Below are 23,046 nucleotides of genomic sequence, written 5' to 3' on the forward strand. Positions count from 1 at the left end.
TTATTTATTTAAAATAGAGTATATGCGTTCTTTATTAAACGAAGTGTTAATTACTTTGGATATTGAGGTAACCAGTCCTATTGACGTTCAGGCTAATAAACGTTTAAATGCTGTATTTAAACCTCCTGTGGTTTCGACAGGGGGTTTTCCCATTCCTGAGGCTATTTCTGATATGTTTTCTAGGGAATGGAATAAGCCAGGTACTTCTTTTATTCCTTCTTCAAGGTTTAAAAAATTGTATCCTTTACCAGCAAAATCTATAGAGTTTTGGGAAAAAATCCCCAAAGTTGATGGGGCTATTTCTACTCTTGCTAAACGTACCACTATTCCTATGGAAGATAGTACTTCCTTTAAGGATCCTTTAGATAGGAAGCTTGAATCTTATCTAAGGAAGGCCTATTTATATTCAGGTCATCTTCTCAGACCTGCTATTTCTTTGGCTGATGTTGCGGCTGCATCAACTTTCTGGTTGGAAAATTTAGCGCAACATGAATTGGATTCTGACATATCTAGCGTTATTCGCTTACTGCAACATGCTAATCATTTTATTTGTGATGCCATTTTTGATATTATCAAAATTGATGTCAGATCCATGTCTTTAGCTGTATTAGCTAGAAGAGCTTTGTGGCTTAAGTCTTGGAATGCTGATATGACATCTAAATCTATATTACTATCTCTTTCTTTCCAAGGTAATAATTTATTTGGTTCTCAGTTGGATTCTATTATTTCAACTATCACTGGGGGAAAAGGAGTTTTTTGCCTCAGGATAAAAAACCTAAGGGTAAATCTAAGGCTTCTAACCGTTTTCGTTCCATTCGTCAGAATAAGGAACAAAAACTCAATCCTCGCCCCAAGGAATCTGCTTCCAATTGGAAGCCTTCCTCAAATTGGAATAAATCACCAAAGTCAGACCCTAAGTCTGCATGAAGGTGCGGCCCTCATTCCAGCTCAGCTGGTAGTGGGCAGATTAAGGTTTTTCAAGGATTTTTGGATAAAATCTGTCCAAAATCATTGGATTCAGAGCATTGTCTCTCAGGGGTATCAAATTAGATTCAAAGGAAGACCTCCTGTGAGAAGATTTTTTCTCTCATGCATCCCTGTAAATCCAGTAAAAGCTCAGGCTTTTCTGAAGTGTGTTTCAGACCTGGAGTCTTCAGGGGTAATCATGCCAGTTCCTCCTCAGGAAGAAGGTTTGGGGTTTTATTCAAACCTATTCATTGTACCAAAGAAAGAAAATTTATTCAGACCAGTTCTGGATCTGAAAATTTTGAATCATTATGTAAGAGTACCAACTTTCAAGATGGTGACTATAAGAACTATTCTGCCTTTTGTTCAGCAAGGACATTATATGTCCACAATAGACTTGCAGGATGCATATCTTCATATTCCGATTCATCCAGAACACTATCAGTTTCTGAGATTCTCTTTTCTAGACAAGCATTACCAATTTGTTACTCTTCCATTTGACCTAGCAACAGCTCCAAGAATCTTTTCAAAGGTTCTGGGTGCCCTACTATCTGTAATCAGAGAACAGGGTATTGCAGTGTTTCCTTATTTGGACGATATCTTGGTACTAGCTCAGTCTTTACATACTGCAGAATCTCACACGAATCAACTAGTGTTGTTTCTTCGGAAACATGGCTGGAGGATCAATTTACCAAAAAGTTTCTTGATTCCTCAGACAAGGGTTACCTTTTTAGGCTTCCAGATAGATTCAGTGTCCATGACTCTGTCTCTAACAGACAAGAGACGTTTAAAATTGGTCGCAGCATGCCGGCACCTTCAGTCTCAGTCATTCCCTTCAGTGGCTATGTGCATGGAAGTTTTAGGTCTCATGACTGCAGCATCGGACGCGATCCCCTTTGCTCGTTTTCACATGAGACCTTTACAGCTTTGCATGCTGAATCAATGGTGCAGGGATTATACAAAGATATCACAATTAATATCCTTGAATCCCATTGTACGACACTCTCTGACATGGTGGATAGATCACCATAGTTTGGTTCAAGGGGCTTCTTTTGTTCAGCCAACCTGGACTGTGATCTCAACAGATGCGAGTCTTTCAGGTTGGGGAGCTGTTTGGGGAGCTCTGACAGCACAATGGGTTTGGAAATCTCAAGAGGCGAGATTACCAATAAATATTTTAGAACTCCGTGCAATTCTCAGGGCTCTTCAGTTTTGGCCTCTGCTAAAGAGAGAACCGTTCATTTGTTTTCAGACAGACAATATCACAACTGTGGCTTATGTCAATCATCAGGGTGTGACTCACAGTCCCCAAGCTATGAAAGAAGTATCTCGGATACTTGCTTGGGTGGAATCCAGCTCCTGTCTAATCTCTGCGGTGCATATCCCAGGTGTAGACAATTGGGAGGTGGATTATCTCAGCCGCCAGACTTTACATCCAGGGGAGTGGTCTCTCCATCCATATGTGTTTTCTCAGATTGTTCGGATGTGGGGTTTTCCAGAGATAGATCTCATGGCCTCTCATCTAAACAAGAAACTTCCCAGATACCTGTCCAGGTCCAGGGAAGTTCAGGCGGAAGCAGTGGATGCCCTGACACTTCCTTGGTGTTATCATCCTGCTTACATCCTCCCGCCTCTAGTTCTCCTTCCAAGAGTGATCTCCAAAATCATCATGGAACAGTCTTTTGTGTTGCTGGTGGCTCCAGCATGGCCACACAGGTTTTGGTATGCGGATCTGGTTCGTATGTTCAGTTGTCCGCCTTGGCCACTTCCGTTACGGCCGGACCTACTATCTCAAGGTCCGTTTTTCCATCAGGATCTCAAATCATTAAATTTGAAGGTATGGAAATTGAACGCTTAGTTCTAAGTAATAGAGGTTTCTCTGACTCAGTGATTAATACTATGTTACAATCTCATAAATCTGTCTCTAGAAAGATTTATTATAGAGTTTGGAAGACTTACATTTAATGGTGTTCTTCTCATAAATTCTCCTGGCATTCTTTTAGAATTCCTAGAATTTTACAGTTCCTTCAGGATGGTTTGGATAAGGGTTTGTCTGCAAGTTCCTTGAAAGGTCAAATCTCCGGTCTTTCTGTTTTATTTCACAGAAAGATTGCTATACTTCCTGATATTCACTGTTTTGTATAGGCTTTAGTTCATATTAAGCCTGTCATTAAATCAATTTCTCCTCCTTGGAGTCTTAATTTGGTTCTGAAGGCTTTACAGGCTCCTCCATTTGAGCCTATGCATTCTTTGGACATTAAACTACTTTCTTGGAAAGTGTTGTTCCTTTTGGCTATCTCTTCTGCTAGAAGAGTTTCTGAGCTATCTGCTCTTTCTTGTGAGTCTCCTTTTCTGATTTTTCATCAGGATAAGGCAGTTTTGTGGACTTCTTTTCAATTTTTACCTAAGGTTGTGAATTCTAACAACATTAATACAGAAATTGTTGTCCCTTCCTTGTGTCCTAATCCTAAGAATTCTTTGGAAAGATCCTTACATTCTTTGGATGTAGTAAGAGCTTTGAAATATTATGTGGAAGCTACTAAAGATTTCAGGAATACTTCCAGTCTGTTTTATTTTCTGGTCCTAGGGAAGGTCAGAAGTCTTCTGCTATTTCCTTGGCTTCTTGGTTGAAACTTTTGATTCATCCAGCTTATTTGGAGTCGGGTCAGACTCCGCCTCAGAGAATTACAGCTCATTCTACTAGATCAGTCTCCACTTCGTGGGCTTTTAAGAATGAAGCTTCAGTTGATCAGATTTGCAAAGCGGCGACTTGGTCCTCTACATACATTTACTAAATTCTACCGTTTTGATGTATTTGCTTCTTCGGAAGCAGTTTTTGATAGAAAAGTTCTTCAGGCAGCTGTTTCAGTTTGATTCTTCTGCTTTTGTTTTAAGTTTTTTTCTTTCAAAAATGAAATAAACTTATTTTTTTGGGTTGTGGATTAATTTTTTCAGCGGAATATGGCTGTTTTTATTTTTATTCCCTCCCTCTCTAGTGACTCGTGAGTGGAAGACTCCACATTTTGGGTATTGATATCCCATATGTCACTAGCTCATGGACTCTTGCCAATTACATGAAAGAAAACATAATTTATGTAAGAACTTACCTGATAAATTCATTTCTTTCATATTGGCAAGAGTCCATGAGGCAAACCCTTTTTATGGTGGTTATGATTTTTTGTATAAAGCACAATTATTTCCAAATTTCCTTTGTTGATGCTTTCTACTCCTTTCTTTATCACCCCACTGCTTGGCTATTCATTAAACTGAATTGTGGGTGTGGTGAGGGGTGTATTTATAGGCATTTTGAGGTTTGGGAAACTTTGTCCCTCCTGGTAGGATTGTATATCCCATATGTCACTAGCTCATGGACTTTTGCCAATATGAAAGAAATGAATTTATCAGGTAAGTTCTTACATAAATTATGTTTTTGCTGCGGGGGGGTCCCTCTTTTGAATTTTGAAATGTTGGGAGGTATGCATGATGAGTACACTGCTCTGTAATGATAGAATATCTATACACCAATAGTGTGAACATGCTGTTCTGTATAATGATGTATCTATAAACTGATGAGTATGCTGCACAGTATAATGATGAAGAGTATATATACATACAGTGGGGCAAAAAAGTATTTAGTCAGCCACCAATTGTGCAAGTTCTCCCACTTAAGAAGATGAGAGAGGCCTGTAATTTTCATCATAGGTACACCTCAACTATGAGAGACAAAATGTGGAAACAAATCCAGACAATCACATTGTCTGATTTGGAAAGAATTTATTTGCATATTATGGTGGAAAATAAGTATTTGGTCAATATCAAAAGTTCATCTCAATACTTTGTTATATATCCTTTGTTGGCAATGACAGAGGTCAAACGTTTTCTGTAAGTCTTCACAAGGTTGTCACACACTGTTGCTGTTATGTTGGCCCATTCCTGCATGCAGATCTCCTCTAGAGCAGTGATGTTTTGGGGCTGTCGCTGGGCAACACGAACTTTCAACTCCCTCCAAAGGTTTTCTATGGGGTTGAGATCTGGAGATTAGCTGGTCACTCCAGGACCTTGAAATGCTTCCTACGAAGCCACTCGTTCATTGCCCGGGTGGTGTGTTTGGGATCATTGTCATGCTGAAAGACCCAGCCATGTTTCATCTTCAATGCCCTTGCTGATGGAAGGAGGTTTGCACTCAAAATCTCACAATACATGGCCCCATTCATTCTTTCATGTACACGGATCAGTCGTCCTGTTCCCTTTGCCGAGGAACAGCCCCAAAGCATGATGTTGCCACCCCCATGCTTCACAGTAGATATGGTGTTCTTTGGTTGCAACTCAGCATTCTCTCTCCTCCAAACACGACAAGTTGTGTTTCTACCAAACAGTTCTACTTTGGTTTCATCTGACCATATGACATTCTCCCAATCCGCTTCTGGATCATCCAAATGCACTCTAGCATACTTCAGATGGGCCTGGACATGTACTGGCTTAAGCAGGGGGACACATCTGGCACTGCAGGATCTGAGTCCCTGGTGGCGTAGTGTGTTACTGATGGTAGCCTCTGTTACGTTGGTCCCAGCTCTCTGCAGGTCATTCACTAGGTCCCCCTGTGTGGTTCTGGGATGTTTGCTCACCGTCCTTGTGATCATTTTGACCCCACGGGGTGAGATCTTGCGTGGAGCCCCAGATCAAGGGAGATTATCAGTGGTCTTGTATGTCTTCCATTTTCTAATTATTGCTCCCACAGTTGATTTCTTCACACCAAGCTGCTTGCCTATTGCAAATTCAGTCTTCCCAGCCTGGTGCAGGTCTACAATTTTGTTTCTGGTGTCCTTCGATAGCTCTTTGGTCTTCACCATAGTGGAGTTTGGAGTGTGACTGTTTGAGGTTGTGGACAGGTGTCTTTTATACTGATAACAAGTTCAAACAGGTGCCATTAATACAGGTAATGAGAGGAGGACAGAGGAGCTTCTTAAAGAAGATACAGGTCTGTGAGAGCCAGAAATCTTGCTTGTTTGTAGGTGACCAAATACTTATTTTCCACCATAATATGCAAATAAATTCTTTCCAAATTAGACAATGTGATTGTCTGGATTTGTTTCCACATTTTGTCTCTCATAGTTGAGGTATACCTATGATGAAAATTACAGGCCTCTTTCATCTTCTTAAGTGGGAGAACTTGCACAATTGGTGGCTGACTAAATACTTTTTTGCCCCACTGTACGTAATGACCACATAGGCACTCGCCTGTAAAACTGTAATCACCCTGAGATTGTAATGTAAAATTTTTAGAGAGAGCATTTAATTTTAACAACTTTCCAATTATCTGTTATGAAATTTGCTTTCTTCCTTTGGCATCCTTGTTAGAGAGAATACCTGGGTAGGCTCAGGGGCAGCAATACACTACCGAGAGCTTGCTCCTAATTGGCTTTACATTCCTCTTGTCATTGGCTCACCAGATACATTCAGCAAACTTTCAGGTGTTATCCCCTTGAACCCACTTAGCATGTTAGCCTATGTGCCAAGCTGTTTGTCAATCACGATCACGAGAGCTGACTACAACAGTGCCACTCTTGGAAGAACCCTCTACCCAATTGTTCCCTATAAATGTTACCTTGCATATCATGCCTTTTGTTTTTAGTGCTGCAAAATATTTTAGCGCTCTACAAATAACTGATAATAATTGCTGTTTCTTTAACAAGGGATACCAATGGAATGCCGTAAATTTGGCAATATAATTCAATTGGTAAGTTCTTTAAACTGCATCATGAATCATTAACTTTTTTTAATTTTTACTTTACTGTTCCTCAGCAATACGACTGAAAATGGTAGGTTTTCCAGTTATACAAACTCGCATTGCACGTGGAAGGCTTCACAAGCCTAACCCTGCCATATAGCTTTCCAAAATTGACTTCAGAAATATAATAAGATTACAATCCACAAAACAAATGAGATTTGTGATGACAAAATTACTGTGTCTGTGTCCACTCCAGTAACAAGTCTGTATTAGCTCCTCCAAATAGGGCAAATGGAGGGTGAACTTTAGGTATTGAAAAAACAATGGCAGTTCACTAACTGGTTGGAACATGGTCACTTACAGCACTCACTGAACTCAATGCCGCACAGAGAGGATTATACACTTTTGCTTATGCCCTTTGAGCAGATATGCCTACTTAAATCAGCCATGTGAAATATTCCCTCTACCTCTAGAAAAATATTATCAAATTCTGTCAAGGCTTCACCGCCATTTATACACAGAGATGGCATGTAATAAAACTGAATGGCAACAGATTCTCCTGAATGCCAAAAGGTCCTTTACATCCACTAACATTTTGGAACTTAATTTCAAAATCTTAACCAGGTGGTTCTTAACCCCTGCGCATTGTTGGAGGGGATGTAGTGACAAGAACACCATGTTCCATATTTGGTGGAATTGTTCAAAGCTGAGACCTTTCTGGGATGCTATAGAGGACGTTTTTACAGACTATTGGGAAACAAATTTTGGCTTGACCCGCTAATAGAATTTTTAAATAAACTATCAAAGTTTCCTTGTGAGCTACATACCTGACTGTCCCAATTTACACTTAATGCATCTAGATTACTTATTGCTCGGTTCTGGAGGAATCTAACAATCCCAACAGTTCAGGCTTGGTTAAATTTTACCAATAAATTGTATCCCTAGAGGAATACAGTTATTTCTGACTGTACATGAGTTATTTCTGACTGTACAAGATGTCCATCTTTTATGACATTTGTTTTTTCCTGGGTGTCACTTACCAAGCTTACATCTCTTTCATAGAGATTTTGAGATGGCCACACTACCTTAGATTGCTTTGACTTGTTGTGTATGGCTTCCTCCCCCATTTTTTCCTCCTCTTTACCACCTATGGGCGCTTTATCTGAATATGTGTGTTATGTATAGTCTGCAAATGATATCTTTAATCTACGGTATGTTTGGTTGTATTTTCTAAATTGATTTTTGTGTTTTATTGTTATCCTGATTTATTTTAAAATAAAATGGAGCTCATTGATTGGATTTCACTTCTAAGACACTTTGTATGTCTTTGAATATGCTCCAATAAAAAATAATAAAGTAAAAGAAAAGAAAAACAATGTCAGCAAACAAGGTGATAATGTATTCTAATCATGTTAACGTTCACCTAACGTGAAGTTATTGCATGTCAGCATATAAATCTTGTTATTACATCTTCATGTAGTGTAAGATTCTACTTTAGTATTTCTTCTATACACTAAACTGCATAAATTAATGGGATAATAATTGTTTCTGGTTATACATGGTTGATGCTAATTTCCTTATACTGCAAATGCTGAAACTGAAATTACAACATCATAAGCTGATTGCATCATCAATACAATTATATTAAAACAAAGGAAGGTCTTTTTTTGCCCTTGGGGCTTGGTAAATATCATATACATTGCTATATTATAAAAGGGAAGTGGATGATATATCATTAATAACATTAAGCACTGTACAACACAATGTTTTCTTTAATTTTACTGAATATATTGTTTATTAACTATAAAGCATCTGAATACCAGATAATGTAGCTGTTAATTTTGCAAATGTATGTACACACAGTTTAGCACATTTACTAATGAGCCTGTTATTTTCTGAACTTTTTGCAATTTTGAAATCTCTGTACTAATCATTAAAATGAAAAACTACTAATACACCTGTTTTTGGCAGCCTACTCTGAGCCCTGATTGCATTGCTTATAAGAGATTATATATTGTGGTCTGTGGTTACTTGTTGTGCTGATTATCAATTAGAGATTAAATAGAATCCCTTACAAATTGCTTAGATTTCTAAAATTGTTCTTTATTACGCGTTTCTTGGCAGACATCTCTAAAATCGACCGATATAGTAAACATATACAAGAAACAGTTTTTACAATTGCAAACTTTGACACTACGATTAATTACAGTTGATTGCATTTCGGTTAAACTCCAAAAGACCACATAAATGTAATGGAACCCTTCCATCTTATATTCTCTGATTATTTTTAACGTGATTGGATGCTGACGTAAGTAAAGTTTCATCTTCTGGAGTTTACTTCGTGCTCTGGAATTGCCTTCCTTCATAACAACAACATATTCCTTATGACAATCTTTCTCTAACTGCATCAATGGAGAAAAGAATATTTCATAAACAAAATCACCTCAAGGAATATCTTATAGTAATAATTTACACAGTCTCTCGTCTGGTGATATATGCTAGTCCATAGACTTGATTTAAGGGTCTTTCGTCTGCTCATATATGCTAGTTTTAGACTTGATTTAAGGGTCTTTCGTCTGGTGATATATGCTAGTCCATAGACTTGATTTAAGAGTCTCTCGTCTGTTGATATGCTAGTCCATAGACTTGATTTAAGAGTCTCTCGTCTGTTGATATGCTAGTCCATAGACTTGATTTAATGTTACCTATAGAATATACTTTATAAATCTAAATATATGAGTTAGACTCCTATTATACTTTATTACATCTCAATTAAAATTATACTCTATTTTCCTTTTACACTTCCTTGAACAGATCTTGCACTTATTGCTAATTCAAGAAAACTGTTGGATAGAAAGCAAAGTCCTATTTCTGTAACACTTCTTTGCTCTATATACACAACTTCCATTTTTGGACCTGTTCATCACTTTTCCCAAAATGTTCACTAAAGCTAAAATACGGCAGAAGTACAGTTAGAGTCCAAAACCTTTCCAGCTGAATAATAAAGAACCCCACCCTATTGTGAAACAGATAACTTTACTTTTTCTCCCTAAGATAGATAAATTACCAAAAGGTCAGGCAATTTCAAACAATTTTCTATGGCTTACTGAGGATACACAGAGAATCTCTAAGTTAGATAATAGATGCAGTTTAATTCTGCAAAAGTGGAAGATCTTTCACCATGGCAATGGCTTCATCAAAACGGTGATGATCAAGTTCTCACAGCACAACACTCTGAGATTAATTTGCTTGCTCTCTTCTTAAAAATTAAAATACATTTGTTGACATATTGTGGGATCACTTATTCTTAAAGGGACATAAAACCCGACATTTTTCTTTCATTATTCAAATAGAGAATAGAATGTTAAAAAAGTTTCAATTTACTTCTATTATCAAATTTGCTTCGTTCTTATGTTATTCTTTATAATACCTAATGGAAATTCTTCTCACTATTTTTTAATGTAAGCGTTTTCCTATTATAAATATCATATATTAAATCTGATACATTAGAATGAGAGCAACTTAATGATAAAAAGAACATATCAGCCCAAATCAAAATATATGTGGCATATCTTGTCAACAAATGCACTCAAATTGGCTTTTTTTATAGTGAAGTGGGAGTAATAGATTCAATGGCCACAGGCCACTGATCCTGGTTTCTGTTGCTATGGCTACATGGATAGGAATATAGAATGATGCCAGATTTAAAAAAAAAGAAAAAAGAAAGTACTGTTGACTCATTGCTGTGTAACTAGAGTTTCATTCTATAATAATACTTCTTTGCTGTATATTATGCTGACTGCTACATTATTATTATTATTTTTGAATCCATTCTAACAGGCCATGTATGTTGATTTTACATATGGGTTTGGGGCTGAATTATTAATCAGTTAATTGTAATGGCCAATGCATACCTAGGAGCTTGTTAAAAGTCAGTAAACTGTATCACTTGCTTCTTAATAATCAATTTCATAATTGCCACCACAAATATCTCTTTAAAAAAAATCATCTACTCCTGTAATAAATATATATCCAGATAGAAATACACAGACTTATGACCTTGCAAGCTAGTACATATGTCTCTTATACTACCTGACTTTCTGCTATTTTTGCTAAAGAAGACACTTGTATTTGATATAAAGTGCTTCCATTTTGTGATGATTGAGGACCTGTAATTTATAAACAGACAATTTTACAACACTATCTTCCCTTTTCAACAATACACACTTAAACTTGTCAAAGAGTAGTGTCATTTCTTTCATTTTTAAGAAACCGTTTAATAATGTGTGTTTATTTTTGTTTGTTTTTTATCTACTGCAAATCTTTAGCTTGCCTTTGGAACGCAAACTTTGTTACTTTTGCCTCTATACAAATTTAAATGTTAGCATATAGTTATGAGTAATGTGTTTTTGAACAACTCTTTGACGACCAATTTATGAGCAGACTTGTGATTGGTTAATGTTGGTATTCTCATTTTGCTTTTCCACTCATAACTTGTGTAAAACTGCACACAAATTTGATTGTAGTTTAACACAGGCAGTAATGTTTCTGTAGTGAATCACTATTTTTCTAATTGAGGCCTCTATGGAGGTGTAGTAGAATATAAAAAATATGCAAAACACATTTTAACATTTCTTTTAACTTGAGCTCATACTCACTACTGGCTGAAAGGGAAATCGAAATCACAAAACAATCTTGTGATCTACTGGTCAGCACTTAGAGATCTGCTGATAGATCTGATATACCTTTTGGGCAAACGTGACCCAGTTAGAGTTGTTCAGCTACAGAACAAAATGGCTTTACATCACGACAGTACTTGAGGGTCCATTTTAACTTCCTGCCAAGTACAATATTCTCCTCAAGAGGTATGTTTTTTTTAGTTTCTGATGGATACATGCAATATTCATATTAATACATACATGATGATCATTTACTTTTTGGAGAATAAAAATGATTTCTTCAATTTTTAAACAACTAGTATACTTTAAAAAATATATATCTGCGTGTTATTCTCAGACTAATCATTGCTATGAATACTTCATTATAATATATCTAGCATTTAGTGTTTTATGTCCCTTTAAGAAGAATACAAAAAAAAGTATTCTTAAAGTGAAGGTTAAGTTACCTGTTTGTCGATCTTGAATTCAATTCTCTGTCCCAAATGAATATGACTTTCAGTCATCATCTTGTATAAAATCATTGTTAACTGTAGTTATCGCCCTAATAAATCTATATTTTTAGCTTATAAAATTCAACCCTTTTTTTTTTAAATTTATTTATTGAATGATCATGTTCTCATTACATCCAACTGAAATTCTGTCCGTTAGGCGGCCGTCGATCTACGTCACCCACATCCCTTTTAAAGTGCACATGCGCTAAAGTCTCATTCTTTATGTTGTACTCCACGCGCGTTCCTGTTTCACGCATGCGTAACAGATTGAAGTAGGACTAGCCACATACATCACCATTGCTGTACTTCGGATAAATACTATCATTAGTAAGTATCGATGTGCATCACCAACATTATACTTAAATACACACTTAGTTACCGATAGCATCTCATGCGCAGTAGCGGTAGAAATCAGCAATTTGCGCATGCGCAATAGTTATGCTCGTCATGCTCACGCTTTGGAGATGCGTATAGAGCAGGGGGGACTGCTCTATACGTCACAGCATAGAAAGTGCAGAAGTAGAGGTGGGGAGGAGTTTTCATGTAAACGGTAGGCAGATATCTATTTATAAAAAATATTAAAATAAACTTAGCAAACAGCTTATTCTATTAATAATGTATGAATTTATGTCTTCAATTCAAGAAAACTTTACCTTCACTTTAATATCCAAAATGGCATCACCAGCAGCTATTAGAAATAACATCTCTTATAATGACCATAACTGGCAATGATCTCATATGGGAGGTTATTTGGCATATATTTTTCTTTGAAACATTCTCTACAGCAGGATAAAAAAAAGAGAGAGGAAAAAAAGGCTCACTTAAAATCATTTTGTACTCGATGAACAAACAAACCAGTTTAGATAAATGATGGTTTCTTTGTTGTGATTCAATGCTCCAATTGGCAGAATAACAGTGAGAGTGCTATTTAGCTTGTTGCCAAAGTGATAAAGCAATGGGGTGCTAATAATGTCATAACCTAATACTTTGAGTACTGTGCTTCAGTCTCTAATGCTTTAAAACTGTTTTTCTTTTTTTTTTTCTTTCACATTTAAAACCCCCAATCCTTTCAGCGTTGCAAGTGCTGCAGCTCTCTTACTTGCTTATATTACATATTAAAATGATCACATCAATATTGTATATATGGTTATTCTTTTCTATGAGAAGCAAACACATTGCAGATTTACTATACTAAAATACTTTTGTATGTGAGCCGTCGGTTTTCCTTCCCTGTATTGTGCTTGTGTATTATACCCCCTGTATAGCTCTTGGGAATATGTTGGCACATTAAAAATAAAGATCATGGTGATTACGATAATAAAAATATGGAATTAAGGCTTTAAAGGGACATAGGGACAAAATAAGTGCTAGACAAAATTGTTGTTTAAATATTGATATAAATGTAAAGCTTCAGGGGCCAATTTACGAAAGTGCGGACGGACATGATGCGATGTAGCGTATCATGTCCTCCGCACATCGATAAATGCCAACAGCATACGCTGTCAGCATTTATTATTGCACAAGCAGTTCTGGTAAACTGCTTGTGCAATGCCGCCCCCTGCCCGCTAGCAGGGGGTGTCAATCAGCCCGATTGTATAGAATCGGGCGGATTGAAGACCGAAGCCTCAGAGGCAGCGGACAAGTTATGGAGCAGTGATAATTCTGCCCCTTAGTGTCTATAAAGTAATGTGTGCAGCCCCTTTGTAAAATGAGCTTCTCTTATCTCCTCCAAGGCCAAATAAGGAAGATGGATGTGTGGAATGTAGCAGGGTTTGGCTTGTTAAAGGGATATGAAACCCAAAAAGTTTATTTCATGATTCAGATAGAGCATGCAATTTTGAACAACTTTCTTATTTACTTCTGTTATCTATTTTTTTTTTCTATTGGCATCTTTTGTTGAAAAGCATGAATGTAAGCTTGTGAGCCTGCCCATTTCTGGAGCACTATATGGCAGCAGTTTTGCTTGAATATTATCCTATTGCAAGAGCACTAGAGGGCAGCACTATTTCCTGCCATGTAGGGCTCCAGATGCCTACCTAGCTAACTTTTCTACAAATAATATCATGGGAACAAAGCAAACTTGATGACATTTTTCATGACAGTCCCTATTTTTAAATGACTGTCCCAGCTCTGTCCAGGACGCTCCATTCTAATCTGCCCACAAGACCCTTCATTTCCCTGTCCAGGCATAGTGTTTGTGTGAGGATCTATTGCACATACATTATATGCTCCATCTACATTAAAAGCAATCACTGAATCATTCATTATTTGTATTAGAAGCATTTTTGCTGATACTTGTGTATTCCAGGGATGCATCTTATCAAAACTCAAACACATTTATGTACATTTTAATTTCAAGTTGTAGTTGTACGTCCTTTTTAGCCATATACAAAGTTTACGCACAAATTGCAGTTCTATGAGACGTGCTACATTTTTATGGATTAGATCATTTTCAGAGATTTTTTATTTCTAGTGTTGTGATTGTAGTTTCAAACACAAACTTTTCTGATTTGAGGCATATAAACTTTGAACTTCAAACTCATTTATAGTCACTGTAATATAATTTAAATGATCCATGTTTAGATGGAAGAAAGAAAAAAACATAAATAAGTATAATGGCCCATTAAACAAATCCACTAAATGTAATGGTCACAGCATTAATAAGGATGTGCACAAATAATGCCGTTGGACTTCTGAGTTGTAATATGTCACAAACAGACAATGAAATACTATGCTAATTCAGATGGGGGAGACCCAGTCCTATCGTTAAAATTAGAGCTAGTTGGCTTCTACCGCCTTGATCTGTTGTGGAGTAAAACAGAGTGTGTGGCCTGCACACATGAGACCCAGTTGCTACTGGCACATGACAAGCGCTGACATTTACAGTTGGGATAAAGGGGGAAGTGACATTACAGAGACTGCTGCAGGCTACTGGGGAAGCTGGAGCTGAAATGAATAGAAAACCTAACCAAAGGGGAATTTACTGCATCATAAAAACTCTGCAATTATTGCTGAAGTTTAATGTTTTAAAGCTGTACAAAGCTGGCATTCACAACACTTGTTTACGTTGCCTTAGTGATAGTCAGAGTTTTATTTGTTTTTTTGTTTTTTTTATCTTACAAATGTTTCCAGTTTTGGTTTGTTGGTACTAGTTGGTATATGTTTTGTAGTAAGATTTTCAGGTCATTAGTACTGGATCAGGCAGAGAGTTAAAATACTTAATATATGTAAGGTAATCAAATGTATACTTCACATGGAGCCTTTACATGTTGTTTATCACAAATTAATTTGTCTGGTTCTCCTCCTTTTCCCTCCTCTTACATAGACAGGCCTAGCAAACAGTCGCCTAGATTACGAGTTTTGTCGGTAATGCTGTGCGGTGCTAACGAGCAGTTTTCTCTCACCGCTCACCTACAGACAACGCTGGTATTATGAGCCGCAAAAAAGTGAGCATAGAGCAAAATTTAGGTCCACATCTCACCCCAATACCAGCGCTGCTTACGGTAGCGGTGAGCTGGCAAAACGTGCTCGTGCACGATTTCTCCATAGGAATCAATGGGGAGAGCCGGCTGAAAAAAAATCCTAACACCTGCAAAAAAGCAGCGTAAAGCTCCTAACGCAGCCCCATTGATTCCTATGGGGAAATACTTTTTATGTCTACACCTAACACCCTAACATGAACCCGAGTCTTAACACCTTTAATCTTACACTTATTAACCCCTAATCTGCCGCCCCCGACATCACGACACCTGCATTATATTATTAACCCCTAATCTGCCGCTCCGGACACCGCCGCCACCTACATTATACTTCTGAACCCCTAATCTGATGCCCCCAACATCGCCGAACCCTACATCATATTTATTAACACCTAATCGGCTGCCCCCAACGTCGCCGCCACTATATTAAAGTTATTAACCCCTAAATCTAAGTCTAACCCTAACACGTAATAAAGCAGAAAAACAAGGGAAAGTTACTTAGATAGAGAGTAACCACGGTGATGTGTGTCAATCCACTTGAGAGCAGTGTGTTGGTCAGCTAGCTCCCAGAATCACAATGCATGTAATGTTTAAAAATTGACAGGATTATATAACCAGGTCCAGTGAGTATTCCCTACCTCAGACTTAGACCGGTGAGGTTCGTATACCACCGCTAGATGCACATATGTAAGAATAAAATGCAAACACACTAGATGTCTAGTAAATATATGCCAAGAGTCCACACCTCATACCTGTGTGCTGCTGGATCCTGAACGACAGTCCGTTGCGGTAATATATCCGTCCTCCTTACTGTGTATGGGACGTCTGATTCAATTGGTATCCAGCTCCTGCGGTAAGCCTGAGTGAGCTCTGATGGCTGCGGTGGATAGCTCCTCCTTCCGTTTGTGTCCCAGGTGATGGGCGTAATAATGCGGTCAGGTGAATTGGTGCAATACCTGGCTGCTGTGCTACACTAGGGGCCGGTCAAATGAGAACAAGGAGTGAAAAAAGGAGCACGAGCAGCGGTTCAATGCACATAACATTTATTTACAAGTGCCAAACATAGCGCCATGGCGCTCAGAGTGAAGAAAAAAGAAAAACAACACGTTTGTCAGGCAAAACAAAACCGTGAGAGGGGATAACACACCCCGGGGTAAATACTGACAAAAATCAATGGGACTAGCTTAAAGAAACAGGTATACGCGTTTCAGCTTACAGCCTTACTCATTACCTGACTAAAACACAATGAGGTGAACTTAAAAACAGTGGCTAGTCATCCTATTGGTAGTTGGGAACACTCCCATTAATTAATCCTCCAATGGAAATTTGTTTACGTAGCTATGAACACCTGAGACAGCACGGAGATGTGCACTGTTTTCAGCTCACAGTAAAACATATGGAATAGAATAGAAAAATAAACATAAACAGTTCCAGTGCATTATGTGTAACATCAATCTAATAAATATAAACAATTTAGGTTAACAAAACATGATAAATTGTTGATGTACTCAATTCAGACAAGAGAGAGTATTAAAGAACCCCGGACCCAGCCGGAAACATTTGTATTGCTGGGAAACCGCTTCATAGTTGCTGAAATAAAAAATAAAAAAATAAAAAATAAAAAATACAGATGGTATAAGCACAGGATGACTGTTGTTTGCTACCAAAATATACAACTCATGTAAATATTAAGCTATAGTGGCCAGACCCTAGGCATACTATACATACGCTATAGTTATGATAATAATACAATTAGCTCATAATAAAAATAGTAAGGTCAATAATGTCTACAGATACAAAAGTGCTGTAATCATATGCATTCCTTAACAAACTGGACAACAGGTAGCCTAATTATTATAACAGGGAGCCTTATTTGCAATAGAAGAGTGAATCTAGAGGGCAAGCTAAAATACCAGGGACCCGGAGAGCTATACTGAAGTGTCCTGTGTTGTTAGGCTCCTACTCTCCTGGGGTAACATGGTATAGACATGGTGAGCCGGGTGGGGGAGAGGAGGGGATAGGCCCTACCAAAAATTGATAAGGTCATATTCTGAATTCAGGCCCTCTGGAACTAACCCTAACACCCCCTAACTTAAATATAATTTAAATAAATCTAAATAAAATAACTATCATTAACTAAATTATTCCTATTTAAAACTAAATACCTATAAAATAAACCCTAAGCTAGCTACAATATAACTAATAGTTACATTGTAGCTAGTTTAGGATTTGTTTTTATTTTACAGGCAACTTTGTATTTATTTTAACTAGGTACAATAGTTATTAAATAGTTATTAACTATTTAATAGCTACCTAGTTAAAATAAAGACAAATATACCTGTAAAATAAAACCTAACCTATGTTACAATTACACTATAATTAAATAAATTCCCTAAATTAATTACAAATAAATAAAATTAAATACAATTATCTAAAGTACGGAACCCCCCCCCCACTAAATTACAGAAAATAATAAAATAATTACAAGTTTTTTAATCTAATCCCCCTAATAAAATAAAAGTCCCTCAAAATAATAAAAAGTCCTACCCTATACTAAATTACAAATAGCCCTTAAAAGGGCCTTTTGCGGGGCATTGCCCCAAAGTTATCAGTTCTTTTACCTGGAAAAAAAAGTACAATACCCTCCCAACATTAAAAGCCACCACCCACACACCCAACCCTACTCTAAAACCCACCCAATACCCCCTTAATAAAACCTAACACTAACCCCTTGAAGATCACCCTACCTTAAGAAGTCTTCACCCAGCCGGGCCAAAGTCCTCAACAAAGCCAGGCGAGGTTGTCCTCCAGATGGGCAGAAGTCTTCATCCAAGCCGGGCAGAAGTCTTCATCCAGACGGAATCTTCTATCTTCATCCATCCGGCGTGGAGCGGCTCCATCTTTAAGAAATCCGTCGCGGAGCATCCTCTTCAAACGAAGTCCAACTGAAGAATGAAGGTTCCTTTAAATGACGTCATCAAAGATGGCGTCCCTTGAATTCCGATTGGCTGATAGAATTCTATCATCCAATCGGAATTAAGTTAGGAAAAATCCTATTGGCTGATGCAATCAGCCAATAGGATTGAGCTTGCATTCTATTGGCTGATCCAATCAGCCAATAGAATGCCAGCTCAATCCTATTGGCTGATTGGATCAGACAAAAGGATTTAACTTCAATCCTATTGGCTGATTGCATCAGCCAATATGATTTTTTCTACCTTAATTCCGATTGGCTGATAAAATTATATCAGCCAATCGGAATTCAAGGGACGCCATCTTGGATGACGTCATTTAAAGGAACCTTCATTCTACAGTTGGACTTCATTTGAAGAGGATACTCCACGTCGGATGTCTTGAAGATGGACCCGCTCCTTGCTGGATGGATGAAGACTTCTGCCCGTCTGGAGGACCTCTTCTGGCCGGCTTGGATGAAGACTTCTGCCTGTCTGGAGGACCACTTCGCCCGGCTTTGTTGAGGACTTCGGCCCGGCTGGGTGAAGACTTCTCAAGGTAGGGTGCTCTTCAAGGGGTTAGGCTTTTATTAAGGGGGTATTGGGTGGGTTTTAGAGTAGGGTTGGGTGTGTGGGTGGTGGGTTTTAATGTTGGGGGGGTTTCGTACTTTTTTTTTCCAGGTAAAAGAGCTGATTACTTTGGGGCAATGGCCCGCAAAAGGCCCTTTTACGGGCTATTTGTAATTTAGTATAGGGTAGGGCTTTTTATTATTTTGGGGGGCTTTTTTTATTTTATTAGGGGGATTAGATTATGTGTAATTAGTTTTAAAAACTTGTAATTATTTTATTATTTTCTGTAATTTAGTGTTTGTTTTTCCTACTTAAGATAATTTTTTAAAATTGTATTTAATTGTATTTAGTTTAGGTAATTAATTTAATTATATTGTAGTGTTAGGTGTAATTGTAACTTAGGTTAGGATTTATTTTACAGGTAAATTTGTATTTATTTTAACTAGTTAGTTATTAAATAGTTATTAACTATTTAATAGCTATTGTACCTAGTTAAAATAAATACAAAGTTGCCTGTAAAATAAAAAAAAATTAAAAATAAACCATAAGATAGCTACAATGTAACTATTTGTTATATTATAGCTATCTTAGGGTTTATTTTATAGTTAAGTATTTAGTTTTAAATAGGAATAATTTATTTAATGCTGGGAATATTTATTTATATTTATTTAAATTATATTTAAGTTAGGCAGTGTTAGGGTTCGGGTTAGACTTAGATTTAGGGGTCAATATATTTAATACAGTTGCGGCGACGTTGGGGGCAGCAGATTAGGGGTTAATAAATGTAGGTAGGTGTCGGTGATGTTAGGGACGGCAGATTAGGGGTTAGTAAAATTTAACTAGTGTTTGCGATGCGGGAGGGCGGCGGTTTAGGGGTTAATATATTTTTATAGTGGTGGCGATGTCCGGTTCGGCAGGTTAGAGGTTAAAAATAGTTTTTAGTGTTTGCAATGTGGGGGGGCTCGGTTTAGGGGTTAATAGGTAGTTTATGGGTGTTACTGTAGTTTTTAGCACTTTAGTTAACAGTTTTATGCTACTGACTTTTAAATGCGGTATCAGTCTTGACAGGAGAGGCTGTACTACTCACTTTTTGGAAGACTTGTAATACCAGCGTTATGCAAGTCCCATTGGTATTTTCGAGTCTGACCAAAAAGGTGAGCGGTACACCTGTACCTGCAAGACTCGTAATACCAGCGTTAGGAAAAAAGCAGCGTTGGGACCTCTCAACGCTACTTTTTAAGGCTAACACAGGACTCGTAATCTAGCAGAGTGTGTGCTCTAAGGTTGGACACATCATACCTCAGATTTGGTCAGATCTGAGTTCTTCTATTGGCATGTTTCTGAGGGCTGATGCATCAGAAAACAAACTGGGTCTGATCTGGGTATATGACTATCAGAGGCTTCATGGACTTTGGGTCCAATGTCAGCATATGGCTGCAAGGGGTTTCAAGAGCAATGTGTGATCCAATGTCCCTTGATAAATGATAAGCTGCAGGGTCATGTGATAGATCTGGTTATGACCACACTACTATCCCCAGTCAAATGCTGTTTGTCAAATATTTGTTGATTGACCTGCTCACAGTTCTTGACATACACAAAAAATGTCAGGGTGCTTTTCCTCTTTTATTCTACATATTTACACAGAGAACAATTTTTGAGGAGTATATTATTGTGACTCCACCCAAATAAATATTCTATCCCCAACAATCCAGACTTTTGGATGCTAAACAAGAGAAAACACGATCCACTAAAATGTATATTGCAAGGTCCCTTGTCCTCTGGTATATTTTCTACTCTTAGGGAGAGTAATAAGAAAGGCTTTTTACAATAAAAGGCATACCTGCTGAGGTAAACCTAGAGTGCGGCCATTGAGAGCTTATGTGTGTTTTACATAGAGCACTGTAATAGATACATTTTCTTAATGATATTAAATTATGCAAGCCAAGCCAAAATGTACCTTTTTTGGGTGGGGTACATAGACTAAACATAATTCCACTCAGGGACATTTATATCTAGGCATCATGTAGAATTTGATTTTTGGCATTGCAAATGCTATTACTGTTGACCGTTCCTCTTAAAGGGACAGTCACCACTAAAATTGTTATTGTTAAAAAAGATAGATAATGCCTTTACTACCCATTCCCCAGCTTTGCACAACCAACATTGTTAGATTAATATACGTTATAACATTTAAACATCTACATTTCTGCCTGTTTTTAAGTCACTAAAGACAGCCTCTTATCACATGCTTTTTTATTTGCTTTTCACAACAGGAGACTGCTAGTTCATGTGGCCCATATAGATAACATTGTGTTAATGCCCAAGGAGTTATTTAAGATTTAGCACAACATTGCAAGTTAATAGATAATAAATAGTCACCGTCGTGATCAGGGGGCTGTCAGAAGATGCTTAGATGCAAGGTAATCATACGGTTAAAAAGTATATTAATATAACTGTGTTGGTTGTGCAAGACTGGGGGAAGGGTTAATAAAGGGATTATCCATCTTTTAAAACAATAACAATTCTGTTGTAAACTGTCCCTTTAACAATTTCCTCAAATTCTTGTAGGAATAATGAATGCAGTGAAATAACTGGAAAGCAATGCTGCATTGGAACTATATATGATTAATGTGAAATAGCATAGGTGTGTTATTAAACTTAACCTTGACCTAAATAACATTGTTTATTAAAATGTATAAATGTTAGTTGTTTGTTCCTTTTAGGGCAAAGATTGTACCTGAGGAATTTCACGACATGCTCATTGCTTTGTTCTTTTATTCTAATAATGCAAAGTTTGGGTAATTAATAATAATCAGCATGTGAGTAGCTATGAATAAATTAGAACATTTTATTTTTAAACAACGCTTTGCTCATAATGAACTTGATTATAATTAGTAGTATCTCTAGGAACCATATATTGGGAGCACACAGTCAGTAATATCTTTAAGAACTATGGATGTGCAGTCATCTATTTCGGTAGCAAACAAATGCTGAATATTGCTGCAGCCAGCGGCTATTTTCAGAGCTGGATTTGCACAGATCTTAGTATGTTGCACTTTCGCAAGAAGAAATCCGTCTCCTAAATGAGCCGAATGCCACTTGTGGCCGCCATATCTGACATTTATTTGCTACCAAAATAGACAGATGCACACCCTACTAGGAACCCTATATTGGAAGCATACAGTCTTTAATATCTTTTGGAATCGTATATTGGGAGCAGATAGCAATATCTCTAGTAACCATATATTGGGAGCACACAGTCTACAATATCTACAGGAACCATATATTGGGAGTACATAGTCAGCTATATCTCTAGGAACCATACATTAGGAGCACATAGTCAGCAATATCTCTAGGAACCATATATTGGGAGTACATAGTCAGCTATATCTCTAGGAACCATACATTAGGAGCACATAGTCAGCAATATCTCTAGGAACCATATAGTGGGAGTACATAGTCAGCTATATCTCTAGGAACCATACATTAGGAGCACATAGTCAGCAATATCTCTAGGAACCATACATTAGGAGCACATAGTCAGCAATATCTCTAGGAACCATACATTAGGAGTACATAGTCAGCAATATCTCTAGGAACCATATATTAGGAGTACATAGTCAGCTATATCTCTAGGAACCATATATTAGGAGCACATAGTCAGCAATATCTCTAGGAACCATATATTGGGAGTACATAGTCAGCTATATCTCTAGGAACCATACATTAGGAGCACATAGTCAGCAATATCTCTAGGAACCATACATTAGGAGCACATAGTCAGCAATATCTCTAGGAACCATATATTAGGAGTACATAGTCAGCTATATCTCTAGGAACCATATATTAGGAGCACATAGTCAGCAATATCTCTAGGAACCATATATTGGGAGTACATAGTCAGCTATATCTCTAGGAACCATACATTAGGAGCACATAGTCAGCAATATCTCTAGGAACCATATATTGGGAGTACATAGTCAGCTATATCTCTAGGAACCATACATTAGGAGTACATAGTCAGCTATATCTCTAGGAACCATATATTGGGAGCACATAGTCCGCAAAATCTCTACGAACCGTATATTGGGAACACACAGTCTACAATATCTACAGGAAACATATATTGGGAGTACATAGTCAGCAATATCTCTAAGAACCATATATTGGGAGCACATTGTC

General features: G+C 37.4%; 1 protein-coding gene across 2 annotated transcripts in view; it reads left to right on the top strand.

The window, feature by feature from the left end:
* PPM1E (protein phosphatase, Mg2+/Mn2+ dependent 1E) overlaps positions 1-23,046 on the top strand; it is a 524,596-nt gene that overhangs the window by 243,866 nt on the left and 257,684 nt on the right. Inside the window, exon 1 of one of the 2 annotated variants that reach the window (XM_053707385.1) lies at positions 12,384-12,414. The exons of the other annotated variant lie outside the window; for it this stretch is intronic. The gene's annotated coding sequence lies outside the window, so the exon portion shown is untranslated. Of the gene's footprint in view, positions 1-12,383; positions 12,415-23,046 lie in introns of those variants that run through there. 2 annotated transcript variants of the gene reach the window in all.

This window comes from Bombina bombina, chromosome 3, assembly GCF_027579735.1.
Source record: "Bombina bombina isolate aBomBom1 chromosome 3, aBomBom1.pri, whole genome shotgun sequence".
In the NCBI taxonomy this organism is placed as follows: domain Eukaryota; kingdom Metazoa; phylum Chordata; class Amphibia; order Anura; family Bombinatoridae; genus Bombina; species Bombina bombina.